General features: G+C 42.3%; 2 long non-coding RNA genes across 2 annotated transcripts; both read left to right on the top strand.

Moving 5' to 3' along the window:
• Positions 1-4,913: 4,913 nt before the first annotated feature.
• On the top strand, positions 4,914-10,056 carry LOC144580974 (uncharacterized). Its single transcript, XR_013531384.1, has 3 exons — positions 4,914-5,714; positions 6,233-6,384; positions 8,785-10,056. It is a non-coding gene; the product is annotated as an uncharacterized LOC144580974 (long non-coding RNA).
• Positions 10,057-13,829: 3,773 nt separating this feature from the next.
• On the top strand, positions 13,830-18,294 carry LOC144581202 (uncharacterized). The gene is made up of 3 exons (XR_013531758.1): positions 13,830-14,018; positions 14,220-14,320; positions 18,141-18,294. It is a non-coding gene; the product is annotated as an uncharacterized LOC144581202 (long non-coding RNA).
• The last annotated feature ends 368 nt before the right edge of the window (positions 18,295-18,662 follow it).

Raw genomic sequence — 18,662 nt, 5'->3', positions numbered from 1 at the left:
CAAATTTTTCCATTACTTCTTAGTGCATCTTGAGATACTTCTCAATCATTTTGTAAATGATTCTTTACTGTTGAAAAAATTTAAGTTCTCATACATATCGTTGTTGATTACCATGTAATTTACAATGCTGCCTATACATATTTATTACCCTTAAGATGCTTAGAACTTCTATATTGCCTACTCTACCAAATATTCTTGATTTTGCCTTTCCTTGACTTTCATGTCTAACCCATTCTGTGCTTTCCTAAATGGCTTTAAAAGAACACAGTGATTTACTCCTTTGCCCTAGAAAAGGAAAGACAATGAGATTAATTAGGCATATCTAAAATTCTACAAATGAGAATTAATTCCAAAATAACGACGATCTTTTTTTTACCAACATCACAGGAAAACACTGAAAAGGAAAATGTCTCTTCCTATGTTAATTTGCCATAAATAAAATATCCTAACAAAATATATTTCAAAGACTGTGTACATTTTAGGTTAAAAAAAGTATATGCAAGTTGAAGCACAAAGACTGATGTAGTAACTCTCTATGAAGAGAATTCTTTTTAGAAGACTGGGTTCACAAATTCTTTTTATATTTTGTCCATTAAAATTAAAAGTTTGCAAAAGCACTCAAGGTCCTTTTAAGAATACATAGGAATCGTAAGAGGCCAATTACTTATTCCAGTCTTTTACTAGATCTGGGTGCCAAGGCATATCTATCTACCTTGTCTAAAACCAAAGCAGCAAGAATTAAAGGTGTAAAAACTTTAGCTAATTTAGTTCTTGGGTCTCCACTAAACTTACTGGTTCCCCTGTTGCAAGATTTCAGAGACTAGAAAGACCATTGAGGTTACAGAAGGTGTTTATTTTAGGTGTACACCGGCCCGGCTGGTTCCCTGACTGGGAACAAAATGGCTGAGGCCTTAACAAAGGCAGGGCTTGACTTTTTATACATGAAGTACACAGTGACGCTAAAACAAGTTTGCAGGTGTAGAACAAAGGCAATTCATTGAGCCATTATAGGCACCTAACTTAGGCTTACAGATGACTATTGCTATGTGACCCAGATGTTTGCTACCTGTAGAGCTCAAGGATTCTAGCACCAGCCTTATCTATTGCCTTCTGCTACAGTGCCCAGAAGGCTGGAGTCCTGCCTGCTTGGGGATTTCTTATGACCTTCGCTGTGTTACAGAAACTTACAGTTATCAGCTATAGAGAAAAGAATACAAGAATTTATAAACTTATTAAACTTGCAAAGGAGGATACAATCCCACAGGAGGGGGAAGGACTTATAAAAGGACTTCTTTTGCTTATAAAAGAAAAATTCAATTTTTGCTTCTCTTTCATGCATTAATTTTATGTTTATTAATTTTTCCTCTTCATCCCAAGCTGTGTAGAATATTCTACAGACAGAAAATCCTCAACACTTCTTGGCTAGTCACCTACCCTCCTGTGAAACATCGCTTTCCCCTTAACACATCCCTGTGCATTACTGAACCTTCCTCCTTTGCCTGACGAAGAGAAGTATATGGTTTCTTAACTGTGTTAGGCAATTAATCGTATCCTGCACAGACCTTCTAAAGATATCCTTGGTTTTATTCTGTTGGTGGTTCGTACTGAAAAAGAAAAGCTAGTAACTGGCAAGTGGGTTCTGCTATCCCAGACTGGAATTTACCCTTAAAATGTAAGTATCTCTAATAAATTAAATCTGTTCATTTGGTTAAGTTACTTGCCCTTGTCTGGTCCTGCCATGTGACAAAATATGAATGAGCAAATATTTATGCTGGTCACAAGTGTGGTTTAGGGTTAGTCTGTAACTTTGAAATGTTTTAAAAACAGAGTTTTATCTCTATATACATTAGTGAGATAAAGAAACTAGATATGCTTGCTAATTAACTTAAAGAGATTGCCATCATAAAAGTGGAGTCTAGAAAAATTATTTTATGTATTACAATAGCAAAGATGATTTGGCAATTAATAGAATCAACATTGATGGGATAATTTTATAATTATTGCCACACACACTCAGATGATGCCTCCAGCTTTGCTACCAACATATACAAGCTGCATTTCCAAAACACACACCTAAGCAGCCTCTGCATGACCTAATAGCTGGAGATCTGGTCTTCTGGAAAAACATTATTGAGGAAGCACTGCCCTTAGGCCTCAGTGGAAAAGACCTTATCAGGTACTGTTAACAGCACCGTTTTGTCCAAAGGAAGACAATTTCTGTTCAAGACACCATCAGTTGTCCAATTCATTGGCACCTATTTTTTCCCTTTAACAATTAAAATTGTTTATTCTGGTGTTAGAGTAGGCAGTTAGGCAGACATGAGCAGGGCAGAAGAGCCCCCCACCCCCCAGGAATGTCGAGCAACGATCAGGTGATGGTCAGGCAGTTAAACTATTTTTATAAAATAATAATTGGGCACAGCTGGTGCCAGGGAAAGACAGTCTCTCCTAATAGATAGAAAACACCTGGAACTGGTGATCAGCAGCTTCCAGATAAGATCTCAGGAGTTGGGTGAGTGGGCTCAAGCATGTGCACTAAGAAGCAAAATGGCAAAATGTTGCCACTATATGACCTTCCTCTGTGAACGCTGGACTGGTAAGGGAATAATGCCTCAAGTGAGTATGCACACAATTTCAGTAAACACACTGTGCATACGGTCCCTCCCAAGTGCTGGCAGGCCACTGTGCATGTGGACAGTCCTCCAGAAGGGAAAAATCAAAGGAGAAGAAATGCAAACCCACAGCCATGCCAATGTATAAGCCCAAGTCAAGGGCTGAACAGGGCACTTGGATCTCTCAAGTCATCCACTTGGCCCTCTTCCAAATGTACTCTGCTTCCTTTTATTCCTGCTCATTCCTGCTCACTCCTGCTCTAAAACTTGCTTTGGTCTCTCCCTCTGCCTCATACCTACTTCTGCCCCTCAGCCGAATTCTTTCCTCTGAGGAGGCAAGGATCAAGTTGCTGCAGATCCATACAGATTCACTGCTAGCAGCAATGGTAAAAATAAGTGACTGCAGCTTTTTTTTCCAACTAAATCTTTGACCATAGTTTTATCTTTGCACCTTGGAGATAAAAATTTTAAAGATGAGGTAAACTAAAATTAAAATCCCAACCCAGCCCCCACCTAAATGGACCCCTTCTTGGCCAAGGGGACCCTAAAAAAACTTTAAAACTGTAACTGAAAAGCTGGTTATTTGCTTGCTGCATGTAGAGTTTAATTAACAAGAGCGAGGCCTAATACCAAAAAAAAAAAAAAGTGAATTTATTCTGAAGCTAGCTTGGGGGAAGGGGCACAAATCATCCTGCCTTTAAATGTGCCACTTCACCTTTGGAGCAGAAAGTGGGCATTTTTATGAGGGGGGAGTGAGCAAGGGCAGTGGTCCCCCCGCTAGCTTGGCCATAGATATATGGAACAAGTGAGCTGATGCCTTCCTGGGCAGAAGTCATAAAAGTAGCTAAGTGGGCATGCTTGCAATAAGCCCTCCTGGTGGATGAAAATTCCAAGGCAATCCCTGGAAGATGGAAGTTCCAAGGCTACCCCCTGGAGGTAAAAGTTCCATCATGCTTTGGTCTGCAAACCAACCATCAGCTCTGGAGGAGAGATCTGTCTTGGAGCACATAGTTAGAAGACCTTGTCCTGTAGGGAATGTCTGGTGAGAGGGAGGTGAAAGGTTATATTTGTAGTTCTGAAGGACTAAGTAGGAAAAGGAGAGCTGGGGAAATGGGAAAAGAGAGAGAGGGGAAAAAAATTAAACAACCTCTAGAAAAATGAAGGTACTCAGTTACAAAGCTGAGTTCCTGGCCATGAAGGGAAGGGAAGTCAGATATGCCCCGTTAAACCCCTCTCCCTTTTATGGTTAAGACACAGTAGCTTCCCAGCATTAATGTTAAAACAGAGATCATAAGATTGACAGAATGGACTCTTTGTAGCAACAAGATACCAAACTATAAACAAGACCTAAGGCCATGCCAGACAAGAGTAATAAACTGTTCTAACTGCTACAAGGTGTTGATTTTTCTCTAGCAGCTAAAGGAACATTGGCCTAGTGATAAGCAATACTGAAACAATTGTAGCTCATCACCAGACACTACTGACCTTCTGTTCAACAAGCCATAACAACAACTTTGATTGGAAAAGAGACTGACTTCAGTAACTTTCTCCAGATAAGACCACCAATCATGGACTGGTTCTGGTCAGTTTACAGAGGCTTCACCCTTGAGTGCTTTTGCATCCTGAAAAGACCTTTTGACATATAGGGCTTAATTGTGATTGTTTAAATGTTAAGTCTCCACCCCATGGTGAACATGTGTCATATGTTATACATGTTTGTTCAGTAAGCATGCATCAGGACCACCTTAATGAATATTCATAGTTTCTCCTGTAACCTGACGAATACGTATATTTAGCCAACTTGTTCAGAATAAAGCACCTTACCCCAACCCCTCCTCCTTTGAAGTGCCTCTCTCTGATCTTTGCCAGATGCTGTGCTTCCCAGCCTGTGAGAAGGCCACCTTGCAGGCTGTAACCGCTTATAAGAAATAATCTCATTTTTCCAAATTTATAATCCTGTGATTTTTTTTTACATTAGCAATACTTAATCACAGAATTATCCCCCACTTCCTGACAGTGTTCAATTAGAGAAAAGCCCCACTTTTTGAGTCCTCCTGCAAATCACCTAACATAAACCCAAGTCCTATAGAAAAGCCTCTAAGAAGTACGTTCTAGCATCATATTAATGAGATGCCCAATGTGTTTCACAGTGTATGTTTTCTCCCTCCTTGAGATTTTGTTCAGTTACAGAGGTGTTCCTCATGTTCTTTGTCTGGAGGGTACCAGCAGAAGATACATGACAGGTTTAGACAGCACAAATAATTAAACATCCCATAACTTATGCTTATTTGGCACTTTATTTTAAAATATTTTATAGTATCATTTTGCTTTATGCCAAGAGATTTTTCTAAAATTAAGTATGGCATCATCATAAAACAGTACAGCTGAAGTGTAGGGTAAGCAGCAACTGTAAAAGTGACTCTTGAATTGCAGGGTTCTAGGAAATGCTATCATAAGTCATACTCTCTGCTAAGAATTATGTCAGTTTTTGTGTAGAGTTCATGGAAAAGTGAATCAGGTTCTCATCTTCATCCTTGAATCTTACAGCTGGCTAGAAGTGTTTGCAGGATAACATAAATATACAAACTCTGGATTGGAACGGGAAGATTGAAGGGAGGTTTCTGTCAGTCTTACTTCCAAGTGAAGTTAGTTAATTCAAGAAGCAAGAATTCGATGACATTTACCATCCAGCCAACTGATGCTGGATCTGCAAAGACCAATTAAATATAGTTCTTGCTCTCAAGGTGTTATAGGAGGCAGAAAGAAATTATTTAGGTAGACAAGATAAAGTGAGTCTCTGGCAGGAAACTCCTTTTAACAAAAAACAGCTCAAAAATAGCTTCCTTTCTAACCTCCTGCAGTTCAAAGAAGTCACTTCTAACAACAAGCAGCCTGAAAGAGCAGACAGTAAAACACAGATAAGACAGCTCAGACACAGAAGGAGGTAGGGGTAGTCTGCTATGTAATTACCAAACTTCACACTTATACAATGGACCCCAGTAAAACAGTGGGCCTTAATAAGCACATTCCTTTCCTTTTAGGCACACTAAAATAAGGGCGCTAAAAACACACTCCGGGGGATGCCTGCAGCTGCAAGAAGAGGTACGGGAACAAACACAGAAACTCTCCCTCCCAGATAAGTAGGACAACGAAACACAAAAACACTAACAGTCGGCTTATGTGGTCAGGGAATGGGATAAGAGCTGATTAAAAAAAAAAAAAAAAACTCTGCTCTGTACAGATAGCACACCTGGTCCCAACTAAACCATCAGGCCCTAGGCGTATAAGACAGCCCCTCCTCCCAACTCCCCTCCTCACTAGCCCATTTATAAAAACCCCGACATTGTGGAAGACAGTATGGCAATTTCTCAAGGATCTAGAAATAGAAATTCCATTTGACCCAGCAATCCCATTACTGGGTATATACCCAAAGGATTATAAATCATTCTACTATAAAGACATATGCACACGTATGTTCGTTGCAGCCCTCTGTACAATAGCAAAGACCTGGAACCGATCCAAATGCCCATCAGTGATAGACTGGACTAAGAAAATGTGGCACATATACACCATGGAATACTATGTAGCCATAAAAAATTATGAGTTCTTGTCCTTTGTAGGGACCTGGATGAATCTAGAAACCATCATTCTCAGCAAACTGACACAAGAACAGAAAACCAAACACCACATGTTCTCACTCATAGGTGGGTGTTGAAAAATGAGAACACGTGGACTCAAGAAGAGGAGCCTCACACACTGGGGGCAGTTGTGGGTGAGTAGGGGAGGGATAGCAGGTTGTGGGGAGGGTGGAGAGGGATAACATGGGGAGAAATACTGGATATTGTATACACCACATTTTTACTACAATTTGGCAACCCGCTTGGGACTCCTCTCTGTGATGGAAAGCTGTTCTTTCCTTTTGCCTATTAAACTCCTGCTCGAGACTTTCCCTGTCTGTGTGTGTGTCCACAACCTCCATCTCCTTGGCCATGAGACGAAGAACCTTGGTATTTAGCCCAGACAATGAGGCTGCTTCAAAGGGTCTCGCAGTCTCCTGGGGGCAGAGCCCCATTAATTCAATCAAGAGTTACCTGTGATGGACTATGGTATGCTGGGCACTGTGCTAGCTGTGGTGCATACAACAGTGATCAAAAGAGACAGAGGAATCAACCCTCAAGGAGTGTACCTTTTCTGAGTAGTAGCTTTAGGGGAGTGACTGACAATTTACAAGCATTGAAAGTTATTAATAAGCAATGGCTCTGCTAATCCAAACTTGATTCTGTCTCTGTAAGTAGCTTTGAGAAGTCTCAAATGCTACAAATTCCATTATGCTCCATTTTCATTATTCCCTACTCTCACATGCCCACACCAGAGTCACTGAGGTGAGTGGGACACACCATGATGCGACTGTGATTACATAACCACCAAAAAGCACCCCTGATGGGACAAGAGAACACAACAGCTCTGTACATGTTACATGATGAGGCTGGGATGTGGAGAATTTGTTATTTGGGGGAGCCCTTGCAGTAGCTTCCTCCAGTGAGCAGCAAACCCCCACAACTACCCTTAAGCTATACTAGCTTGTCTCTCAATTCATTCTCATTTTCTTTGAAAATTCCCAGGAATATTTTATTCTTTTCTAACTGCTTTTAAGCTGTAAACAGGAAGCCTACAATAATCATATAATCATAGCCGCAGAAACCTACACAGCTGAAATTTTTTTTAAACACTAAGTATCTCAAGACTCAAAAGATACATTTTGCTGAAAGATATGAAATACTTTATTTGGGAGGATATCTGCGGAGTAATGCTCCAAGTAGTAGAGTCTACTGCTGCAGACTCTATGGGGATAACGTGTTTCTAATGTGTAAGTCCCAGACTCTTCAAAAACTACTCTAGCCCTGGATAAAATAGCAAAAGGGTGAGCTTCCAGTTAATAGGAGTGCAGAAACAGATAATTATGCAAGTAATTACAACAAACTGATGTGCTCTATCTAACACTTCAGGAGAATAAGGGTAGGCTAAAAGAGAATTTGGCAGGGAAAACTACCCTAATGGAGGGGTGGCAAAGAAAGCTTGCCTGAGGAAGTGCTCTGCAAGCTGAAATAACAGGAGATCCTCAGAGGAAGGCAGAGTGTGTTTGGCGGGAATATTAAAGAAAGAGGGAACAACATGGCTAAGGTTTTATGAGCCAAAGACAACACAGATAACCTGATGGCCTTGATTGCCTCAACCCCTTCTCTACAGGGGCCACATTCTATTTCCTGGATATGACCTGAAGATCTCATGGCCTACGTAGAGTTTTCAATACATTCCAGTGTATGGATGTGTATCAATGTTTTCAAGCAACTTCCTTCCGATGGGTATTTAGGTCATTTGAAGTTTTCTGTTCCTGTCAAGAAAACTAGGGTGATAACATTGTTCAAAAATCTTTGTATGCCTGTGTTATTATTTCCTAGGAATAAATAAATTTTTTGAGACAAGGTCTTGCTCTGTCCCTCAGGCTGGAGTACAGTGGCACAATCTCAACTCACTGCAACCTCCACCTCCCAGGTTTAAATTATCCTCTCCCTTCAGCCTCCTGGGTAGCTGGGACTACAGGCACATGCCACCATTCCTAGTTAATTTTTATATTTTTTGTTGAGACCATTTTATATTTGAGACCATGTTGCCCAGGCTGGTCTCAAATTTCTGGACTCAAGCAATCAAGATGTAAACCAAGTGACAGGAAGCAGGGGCTCAGCCCTCTCCCCAATCAGATGTGCTTAGGTTCTTGACCTCACTTGCCCCAAGAATGGGGAAAGGGCCCTGGCAGCAAGGTGAGCTTACTGTTCAAATAAGTATGAGACCCAAAGAGTTTAGCAGAAAATTATTTATTAGGCAAAGAGTTTGCAGAGAGCAATTTATTAGGCAGAGAGAGAAAGAGAGAGAGATCCCACATTGCCTTGGGAGGGGATCCAGAGAAGGAGTCCATATAGGGAGAGAGAGAGAGAGAGAGAGAGAGAGAGAGAGAGAGAGAGAGACAGTACCTTCAAGAAACAGGATCCTAAAGCTTGTTTAACAACTGGCTGTCCTGGCCCTACCCTCTTCTAGGTCTGTTTATAACCATTCTATTATTGCTAGCCTTCGGGCCTCTCATCTTTAACCTTCTTGTCACATTCATTTCTTCTAGAATTAAAGCCGTAAGGCCACAAATGATCCTGCAAATGGAATTCTGGATGTCCTTGGCTGATAAGTCCTATCGTGGACCTCTGGATCAACCTGCACCCCTGGAAGACTTCCCTCTGGAGGAAACCTCAACTGCAGGGCCCCTTCTATGCCCCAATTCAGCAGGAAGCAATTAAAGAGTGATCGATGCCCTTGTCACAACAGCAGTTGGACTTTCCTGTTCAGAGTGGGGACTGAGGAACTGTATTAAGGAAAACTGCCTGTGTTACAAAGGCAGGAATTTCCCAGCACCATACCTCCATCCACACCCCCATCCAGGAATGTAAAGTTCTTTGTCTAAGTTTCCCATGCACAGGCTAGGTAAAATTCCAAGTGAGCTTCTTTTGTTCAGACAGCCCACCAAATGCTCTGGGAGGAGGGGCTGTTGCTGGCTTCAGTGGCTTGACCGCCTGGCTCTGAGGCTGGGGTCAGAGCAGTGGGCACTGGGGCCAGGGTCTATGCTGCCCTGCAGCCCACCAGGGTCAGGCTCCCCTGCAGGATGAACTGGACCATGGGCTGGCTGACCAGCACGCAGGGTGGGATGCTTGAGGGCTGGGGCAGGCTGGGGCTATAAACCTGAGAGGGGTCTGTGTCTGGAAACCGAGGCTCTGGAAGCACATGACCAGGATAGGGCGGCTCAGCGAACACCTGCCTGACCCCTGTGGGGGCCACGTCCTCCACATCCCAGGCTTCTTCTTGGGGCTTCTGTGGCCTGTGAAGTGGTGCCCGGGGGGCTCTGTCCTCGACGGGGGCGTTGCTCTCTGACTCCTGCAGGTTCCAGGTGACCTGCCCATCTTTTATGCCCAAGCAACCAATTCAGGATCAGAGTCAAAAATCAATCACTCCAGAGGAAGTCTGAAAGAACTCCTCTCATTGGACAAGAACATGAATGGGGTAGGGGTAACTCCAGGGTTAAAATCCCCCTGCTCCCTTACCTATATGGATTTTCCTCTCTGGGATCCCCTCCGACAACAGTGTGGGAGCTGTCTGTCCCTCTCTATATATAGGGACTCCTTCTCTGGATCCTCTCCCACAGCAGCCTGGGAGCTCTCTCTTTCTCTCTCTGTCTCTCTCTCTCTCTCTCTCTCTCTCTCTCTCTCTCTCTCTCTCTCTCTCTATGTCTCTCTCTCTCTCTCTCTCTCTCTCTCTCTCTCTCTCTCTCTCTCTCTCTCTCTCTCTCTGCCTAATAAATCACTGTCTGCAAACTCTTTGCCTAATAAATCATTTTCTGCTAAACTCTTTGGGTCCAATATTTATTTGAATGGTAGGCTCACTGCACCTCCAGGGCCCTTTCCCCACTCCTGGGGCAAGTGAGGCCAAGAAACTGAGCACATCCAGTTGGGGAGGGAGCTGAACCCCTGCATCCCATCACCCAGTTACACACCTGCCTAGGCCTCCCAAAGTACTGGGATTATGGTCATAACCCACTGCTCCAGGTAGGAATAAATAATTTGAAGGAAAGTTACTCTATCTGAGGGTTTTTGTGTTTATACTGTTGGTGCTTATTCCCAGCCTGTACAATCCTACCTGCAAGGAAGCTAATGCTGGCTCACCACGTCCTCACTGTGGTAGGTATTCTCTAAAGATGGCCACTATCAAGAACTTCCTTCCCTCTCTGCACTCATTGATTGTCATGCTATGAGATGGAGACTAACTCTCTTCCCCTTGAATATGGACTGTGTTGGAGCAATAGGACATGGCAGAAGTGATGCATGTTTCTTTCAAGTCTAGGTGATAAGAAAACTTAATTCCACCCATGTCTCCTAAAACTCTCACTCTTGGGGTTTTCCCTCTGAGAACACAAACATCATGCTAAGAGAATCCCAAAAGATAGGGAGAGGCAAGGTGGAGGCTACAAAGCTGTAAACCTCAAATAAGCCAACAGTCAGCATGAAAAGCCAGTCATGTAAGTGAGTCTACTTGGAAGTCCAGACAGTAGAGCCTTTGGAACACCATAGTTGCCACTCATAACTGACTACAACTGCACGAAAGACCCCAAGTGAGCTGATACCTGCCAACCCATGGAACTGTGTAGGACACAGGCACATTTTCTTGCTTTAAGCCGCCAAGTGGTGGAGCATTTTTTAAAATGTAGCAACAGATAACTGGATCATTCACCATCACTTTGTCTCTTTAGTTATCTTACACTGTGAGTAGGTATAAGGAAGATGATCATATTTTACCCATATGTAGAATATCTTTTATGCCCTTGTTTAATTCAGAAGGTGTCATTGTCTAGAACCTCAGGACCAAACAGTAAAACCTTCTAACATATTTTACTACTCCTTGAGGTAAGACATTAGAGCACAGGGTTGATAAAACTGGCTTTGGAATGAAGCTGATCTGAGTTCGAATATGAGCTCCAGCACTTACTACTTGTGTGAACTTCGGCAAGTTACTATGATTCTGTGGGCCTCCATTTCCTGATTAACTGGAATGATAGGAACAGTTAAAAGATAAGTGAAGGCACATCTTTTCATGCTGTGTCTCCTACATAAGAAGGAGTAAGTAAATGAGAACTGTTATTGTTATCAGTATTATTAGTAGTAGTAGCAGTGGCAGCAGCAGTATTGTGATTTATTAAATGCCCAATATATTCTAGGTATTGTTTTAATTATATAAGCATTTTTTAGCCAAAAGCAATTTGAATCTCCTCTTGTCTGCCTGAAATATGTCATCAATTCTAGATCCGTATCACCCTCTTCCACTCCTCCTTGATCAGGGAAGGTACAAGCTTTTCTCTGCAGGATGACTTGTGGGAGGCCAGCCCTGGTTATAGCCTCCATGAGTCTTGTCTGGGTGAGGCCCTGAGACCTAATTCCATTTCTCCTGCTCTCCTGAAGGCGGGAAACATGGAGACCCAAACAGCCCAGCTATGGCCTGGGAAAAGTCATTCACACTGTGCCTGGGTAATCCACACATCAGCATGAAGAACTATGCCAGGACACCTGGGTTTCTAGTCTATCCTCCATCCAGAAAAAGGGCATTGAGTGTAGGGGCAAGATTTATGTCATTTTTTCATTTCCTTTTTTTCTGCAGATGCTACCACTCTTAATTGTGCTGTGCTAAGAGGAATTAAAATGACAATAACTGTAAGTGAAGACCTCACGGACAGATTTCACAGATATGTCCGGAGAAACTGGCGCCATTTCTTCTGTGGGTTTGTAGGACCTTTTGTAAGTGCCCATGGTATGGGTGAGGCCTCTTTAAAGTTCTGAATGGCATCTGAGAAGCCAGCAGGCAGCTGATTGGTAACTCAGAGTGAAAAGAAAACAAGTCCCCCTGGCACAGTAAGAATCTCAGATAGGCCACTTTCTTTTGCCAGAATAGGACATCTTGATGAAAACAGTTTAAATAATTATGGCAAATACTATCTCATGTAACAGCACATCCACGAATAGAGTTTCTAAGACTTTAAATCATGGTTTCGATGACATCACAATCATTGCTGTTCTTTTTCACTGCACAGTTCCAGGATACATTGTCAAAAAACAGTAATGTGAAGTGGAAAATATGGAGCTGACTCTTAATCATGTTTCCTACTAAGAGCAAAGAGTCTTTTCCTAGAAACAGCCAGACTCTTTTTCCACTGAGCTAATTCTGAAATTGAATAATATCTTAGTCCAGTGGTGCAATGCATAGATTTTATTCAGTTAAATTTTCATATCCTTCCCCTTTGCTTTCTCGTTTAGGTATAACCATCACTGGAAGGTTAGAAAATTGATGTTTGTTTTCACATCTGCCCACTGTCCCCATGTTAACATCTGATTTTCAACTGCGATATAGTTTATTCAAAACCAGGTGCCAGGTATTGTGCCAGTCTCTTGGAATTTAGGGCTTTTTCACTCATGGAGCTCACAAACTGTTGGAGAATGTGTGTGAGAGTGTGTGTGTGTGTGTGCGCGCGCGCGCGCACGCACACACGTGCATTTGTTTGCATGCACACGTGTGGTTCAATAAAGGTAGCAATGACAACAACCTGAGAAGAGGTCTCTATCACAGGGTCATTCATTCAGTGGGTTCTGAGAGCTCATAGCCAGGGAAACTCACCCAAGGCCAGTAAAAGTTTGGCAGGTGAAAAAAGAGGGGAGAGTGGAGTAATGTTTAATTGGCAGGTTCCTGTGATTGATTGGATATGTTGGGATGGTGAAAGCAGTAGAGGACTTTGAGACAGTGCATACAGGTAGATAGATGTCTTTCACAGAATTGCTGACACCAGAGAAGGCATGCTTCTCCAAGTTGCTGGAGAGCATCAGTGAATTCAAGTTTGTGCACATAGAGTGTCAAGTGTCTATGGGACCATCAGAAAGAAGTGTCTAGGAGGTGAGTGGGTACCTAGGTATTGTCACCAAGGAGAGAGAATAAGCTGAAGATGTGGGTCTGGGAGTCATCAGCAAATGACAGCACAGTGTAGTGGGTAAGATCCAGAATGCCTGGGTTTGACTTTAGGCTCTAACCCTTACGACATGTGTTACTTTGTGCAGCACACATATGCCTTCTGTATCTCGGTTTCATAATCTAATCAATGAGGATGATGATAATTTGTAAGAATCGCTTTTGTCTGTTGTAATCATTTAGCATAAAATAATGTTCCATTTTGTCAAATTCAAATGGCTGTTCAATTCCCTTGGCAAAAGGGGAATTTCCCTTTTATGTATCTGCTCGAGTATGCATACAAGATGCATTGAGTATTTTAACACAGATGTATGTTCCTATTAGAAACAGATGTAAACAATAGAGAATAAATTTATTCTTCGATGTATACTCTAAAAGAAATAAAATCTCCAGCCAGTCACACAAAAATGCCCACCTCTTTTAAATCTCACATGATTTCCTCCTGCCTGGACCTTCCCCCCACCACACCCACACCCACCACTAGAAGGTTGGAGTTCATGACCTATTTCTCTATCACTCCACTGTTACATCACCTCTGGGGCCTTGGAAACTTTTTTTTGTCATCAGGAGTCATGTGTCCCAGCAAACAACCAGAACCTGGAAGAGGCTCCATCTAGTGCTGCCACACTGTCCTGTGAGGGGTGGGGCGTGGGGAGTGTGTTTGTTTCTGGGGTCTCAATCAGGGAGTAGTGCTTTATTTCACATGAAAATGAAAAAAAAAAATCTAACCAGCTTGTCACACCATGAAGCTATTCACCATTTACCTGCTGGACCTTCCTCCTTCAGTCTCTCTAGACCTATAAGGTGAGAATTTAGGACATCATTTATCTGATTTGTCCCATCTCTGTAAGGAAAATTCCATTCTTCTAGGGAGTCCTGCTTTTCTCAAGAATCGCTTGCCACATTCAATCACTACTCCCTGAGGGACAGCTGCTGGAGGACGCAGCTTCTCTAGGATCTCAGAAGGACTTCTTCTCTGGGTGATCTAATGCCTATCTTTTCTAGGGGCAGCTCTTCATCTTGTGGCCAGAAGGTTTGAGGCACCACTTGGTATTGACACGGCACAGAGGTGATCCAGACAGAGAAACAGCATCTCCTAAACACAGGTCAGGTATGAGTTACTGTTTCTATAATACCATGCACAAATGTAACCTTTATTGCTAACCGTAAGTGGGACTTCCTAACTAAACAATTGTATTCCTCAGATGCCCTATCTCAAGTGTCACAGCTTTTATGACTCTGTGTATGGAATGTTTTGTCTTTTTCTGGTTGGATGAAACAGAATCTTTAGAATTTATATGGCACTGAAGAGCTAATTGGGCTTGAATCAGTGTCAGAGATCATTCTTTCCTTGGCTCCTTGCTGGACAACTTGCCACCACCTTACAGAAAAGATAAGAATAATTTAAGTGTTTATGTGTGGTGTAGGTAGAATTCTACAGATATTCTGCCCAGATTCCCATACCCTGGCTATTCCATTAAGTACATATCTAGGTATACTGCTGGGAAGGAACTTTCTGCCATAATTCAGTTGACTGAATTATGGAGATTATCCTGGATTATGTGAGTGGGTTCATTGTAATCGTATGAGCTCTTAAAAGCAGAGGAGGGGCCGGGTGCGGTGGCTCATGCCTGTAATCCCAGAACTTTGGGAGGCCAAGGCGGGCGGATCACGAGTTCAGGAGATCGAGACCATCCTGGTCAACATGGTGAAACCCCGTCTCTACTAAAAATACAAAAATGAGCTGGGCGTGGTGGCGCAAACCTGAAGTCCCAGCTACTCGGGAGGCTGAGGAAGGAGAATTGCTTGAATCCAGGCAGCGGAAGTTGTGGTGAGCCGAGATTGCACCATTTCACTCCAGCCTGGGCAAGAAGAGCAAAACTCTGTCTCAAAAAAAAAGAGCAGAAGCGGAAGTCAGAGAGACATCTGCATGAGAGGGAGAGAGGATCAAGCTGTTGTTGCTGGAGAAGGTCATAGAGAGAACATGAAAAGGAATTTAGGCAGCCTCTACGAGCAAAAACCCACCCTCAGCTGAGAGGCAGCAAGGGAATGGAACCTGGGGACCTCACTGCTAAGGCTGCAAGAAACTGAATTCTGCAAACAATCTAAAACAGGTTCTTCCTCAGAGCCTCCATTAAGGAATGCAGCTCTGGGGACATCCTGACTTTGGCCTTTTAAGACCCTTAGCAGAGGACCCAATCAACCCTACCCAGACTTCTGACATACAGAAACTGTGAGATAGTAAATTTCTGTCATTTAAAGCCATGGAGTTTGTGAAAAATTGTTATGGCAGCAATGGAAGGTTAATATGGAAACATTTCTCATATTGAAGTAAGCAGATAATCTCATTCTGGAATATATGAGGTATCATTAGACATATTTTTAATGTTTTTGGTCTCCTGCATTAGCTTATACTTCTTTAAACAAGTTTGTCAGGAATATCTAGTGAGCGGATGATTCCTTGGATAACCAGTGTGCCTGTGGGGAGCAGATACTGGGCATCAGAGTTGTACTGTTATTGGAAATTTGGTCATATGACTAATATGTGAAACAATCAAGTGTTCATGGCTTTGCTTGGCTCTATTGCTCCAAGAAAAATAAGAAAGAATTTCCACATGGCAATGAGCAGTATTTATTAACAATGCCCAATAACGTGAATATGGAATAAGTGTGCGTGAATATGGAAAATCCAAGAGGTGTTATCTCCTGCATGGGAACTCCTGGCCTTTGATAAAATCCAGTATTGCAGGATGTTGTCAATAGCTTTGGAGGGGAGCAGTGGGTTTCCAATTGATCCCTGCATATGGATAGCATTTTTAATTTGTGTTTGATACTCAGCGTAGCAGGCTGGTTAATACTTTGGCAGCAGTGATCCATTCATGTTTCATTAACCCACTCTGTGGATGGAGAATGAATTAAAGCTTAACGGTTTTTTTGTTTTATTTTGTTTTGTTTTGTTTTTATTGCATTTTAGGTTTTGGGGTACATGTGCAGAACATGCAAGACAGTTGCGTAGGTACACACGTGGCCGTGTGATTAACGTTTTAGTAACAATCCAGGCTATAAAAGAAGAAAAGCCTCATGTAACTAAAAGTTGTCTTTATTATACTTAGCAGATTCAAAGAATGTAAAGGAGTGAATCAAGATAAGGAGGAAGTATGGGTGGCGAATGTGAATAAAAACAGATGACCACATCATGATGGGAAGATTAGTATAACATTCACAATGCAAAGGACTTTGCATTTCAAGAGACTTAGGCTGAAAATGTGTTCCACCACTTGAGTTCCTTAGCCTCTCTGATCCTCAGTTACCTCATCTGCAAGTGGGGATGATAATATTATGTATCATAGCGTGTCCTGAGAGAAGCTCTTCCTGACCACTCGGGCTAAGGGGTCAGGAACAGCTTCTGTGTTCCAAGCCTCCCCTGTCTCATGCCCACCATAGTTTTCATTCCTTGTTTTGTCATTATCGTCAGTGTGGCTCCCTGTCCCCACCAACTATGAGCTCTTTGAGGTCTGTTATCATGCGGAAAACATGGATGTGTGAGAAAAGTCCACCAAAGCACAGATCCTGGAGCCTAGTGCTCACAGATGCTCTGACACATTTATGTATGAGTGATGACGACCCATGCTACTCATTCAGTACAGTATAGCTATTGTTATACAACTAACGAAAATCAGTTTGTGTACTGGAAATAATATACTATGCATGACTGAATACAGCAAATCTCTTAGCTCAATTTTCTATTAATCCAGAGGGTTTATGTGTCTTTTATCCCCACACTTTGTTCAGAAACTTATCATACCAGTATAAAAAACACATTTTCCCTTTCATAGTGCATCCTGGACAGTGCAGGTTAGAGCTGCTGTAGTACTTCTTTGGAGCTTTCCTGCATGCAGTGAATTGATATAGCAGAGTGGGACTCCAATAAATACTTGTTGGAAGAATGCAACATTCCTAAGTCTGTTATTTTTATTTTGTAGATGGGAGACATATATCCAATTTAGGCTTATCTCAGCAGGTTCAAGAACGTGAACCCAGTAATTAAGGGACTTGTAAAGTCCAGGTAACCTTTTCCACTTCTACAGAAAGGCCACTCTGCTTACTTTCTTCGGGCCTCTTCGGCCACTCCTTCACAGTCTGTTTCCTTGAACTCCTCCCCCTGCCATTACGTCTGTGTGTGTGTGTGTGTGTGTGTGTGTGTACACATACATATAGAGAGAGAGAAAGAGTCAGATTAGATGTTACAGTATTCTCTAGAGGTCTTACCTTACAGTGTATCAATTGGGTCATGCTCCTGATGATCATCAGTGGTGCTAAAAATACAAAAGTGCAACATAACATAGCCATTCTAGCAATGGTTTTCAGAAATGCCCTGTTCCCATGCCACCTGGATGTGAATCCAGACGGTGGCCTGAGAAGAGGTTCTACCCTTTGGCTCCAGGGATAACTCTCAGAACATGCCAGAATAGAGATTTACCTTTGAATCATAATTATACTGCAAAATAAGGAAGAGGAGCCTTAGACCTGAGAAGTTATGGGCAATTCCTGAATCAGATTGACTGAGACATCCCAAGCAAATACTAAAGAGGCATAGGAAAAGAGAGCTGTGAAAGTACACAGTAACTCAAGGGGGGATTCCAAATGTGAATGGAGTTAACAGGTCAGAAGTTCGGATACTGAAGAAGAAACAGCATTGGAGGCACGTGAACCTTTCACCTTCATATTAGTGCTGGTGTCCTTCAATTAGATGTTCCATGTTTCTTTCTCTGTTCAGTGCCTACTATGTGATGACTATAAACAGCACTGTTATGACTCTAGCAGGGTGTCCAGAGCACCACTGTGCCATTTCAAAATGGTATGAAATTTAAGATGTGGGTCCTGCTTTTTAGGACCTGTAAAGGATTAAATCTGTTTTCCTCATAGAGCCCTCTGGAAAGTACCCAGCCAGTCACAACGACAGACTCCCCATTAGAAAATAATTACTACTCTGGGAAAATCTGTTTGTGATGACATATATCCAGGAGTCTGTGGCAGCAAAAAAATAACTTATTGTGTACCCAGAAAAGACATCTGAACAGGTAAGTTCATGTGAACTCAGTTCCTCTGTTGGGAGCTTAACAGACAGTTTGGGAATTAAAGTGACCCTGAATGGTTTTTCCCTTGTCTCATGGAGAGATGGGGAAGGATAATAATATATCTACTCCTAACTCATAGGCCTAAATTTGAGCAGAGGACTGAGGCTGCATGTATGCTGTGGGGAGATGTTATTGATCATGATATGCTGCCCTAAGCGGAAGTGTAGCAATTTTGTCCTGTGTGCCAGGCACTGCACAGAGTATTTCACATGCTTTACCTCATTTAATAATCTCCAATTCTAAAAGGTAGGTTCAATCATTATCCCTAGTTGACAAATGAGATTCCGGAGCCCAGAGTGGTCACACAACT

This window comes from Callithrix jacchus, chromosome X (assembly GCF_049354715.1).
Source record: "Callithrix jacchus isolate 240 chromosome X, calJac240_pri, whole genome shotgun sequence".
Taxonomy (NCBI): domain Eukaryota; kingdom Metazoa; phylum Chordata; class Mammalia; order Primates; family Cebidae; genus Callithrix; species Callithrix jacchus.
This window is presented reverse-complemented; position numbering and strand designations above follow the sequence as displayed.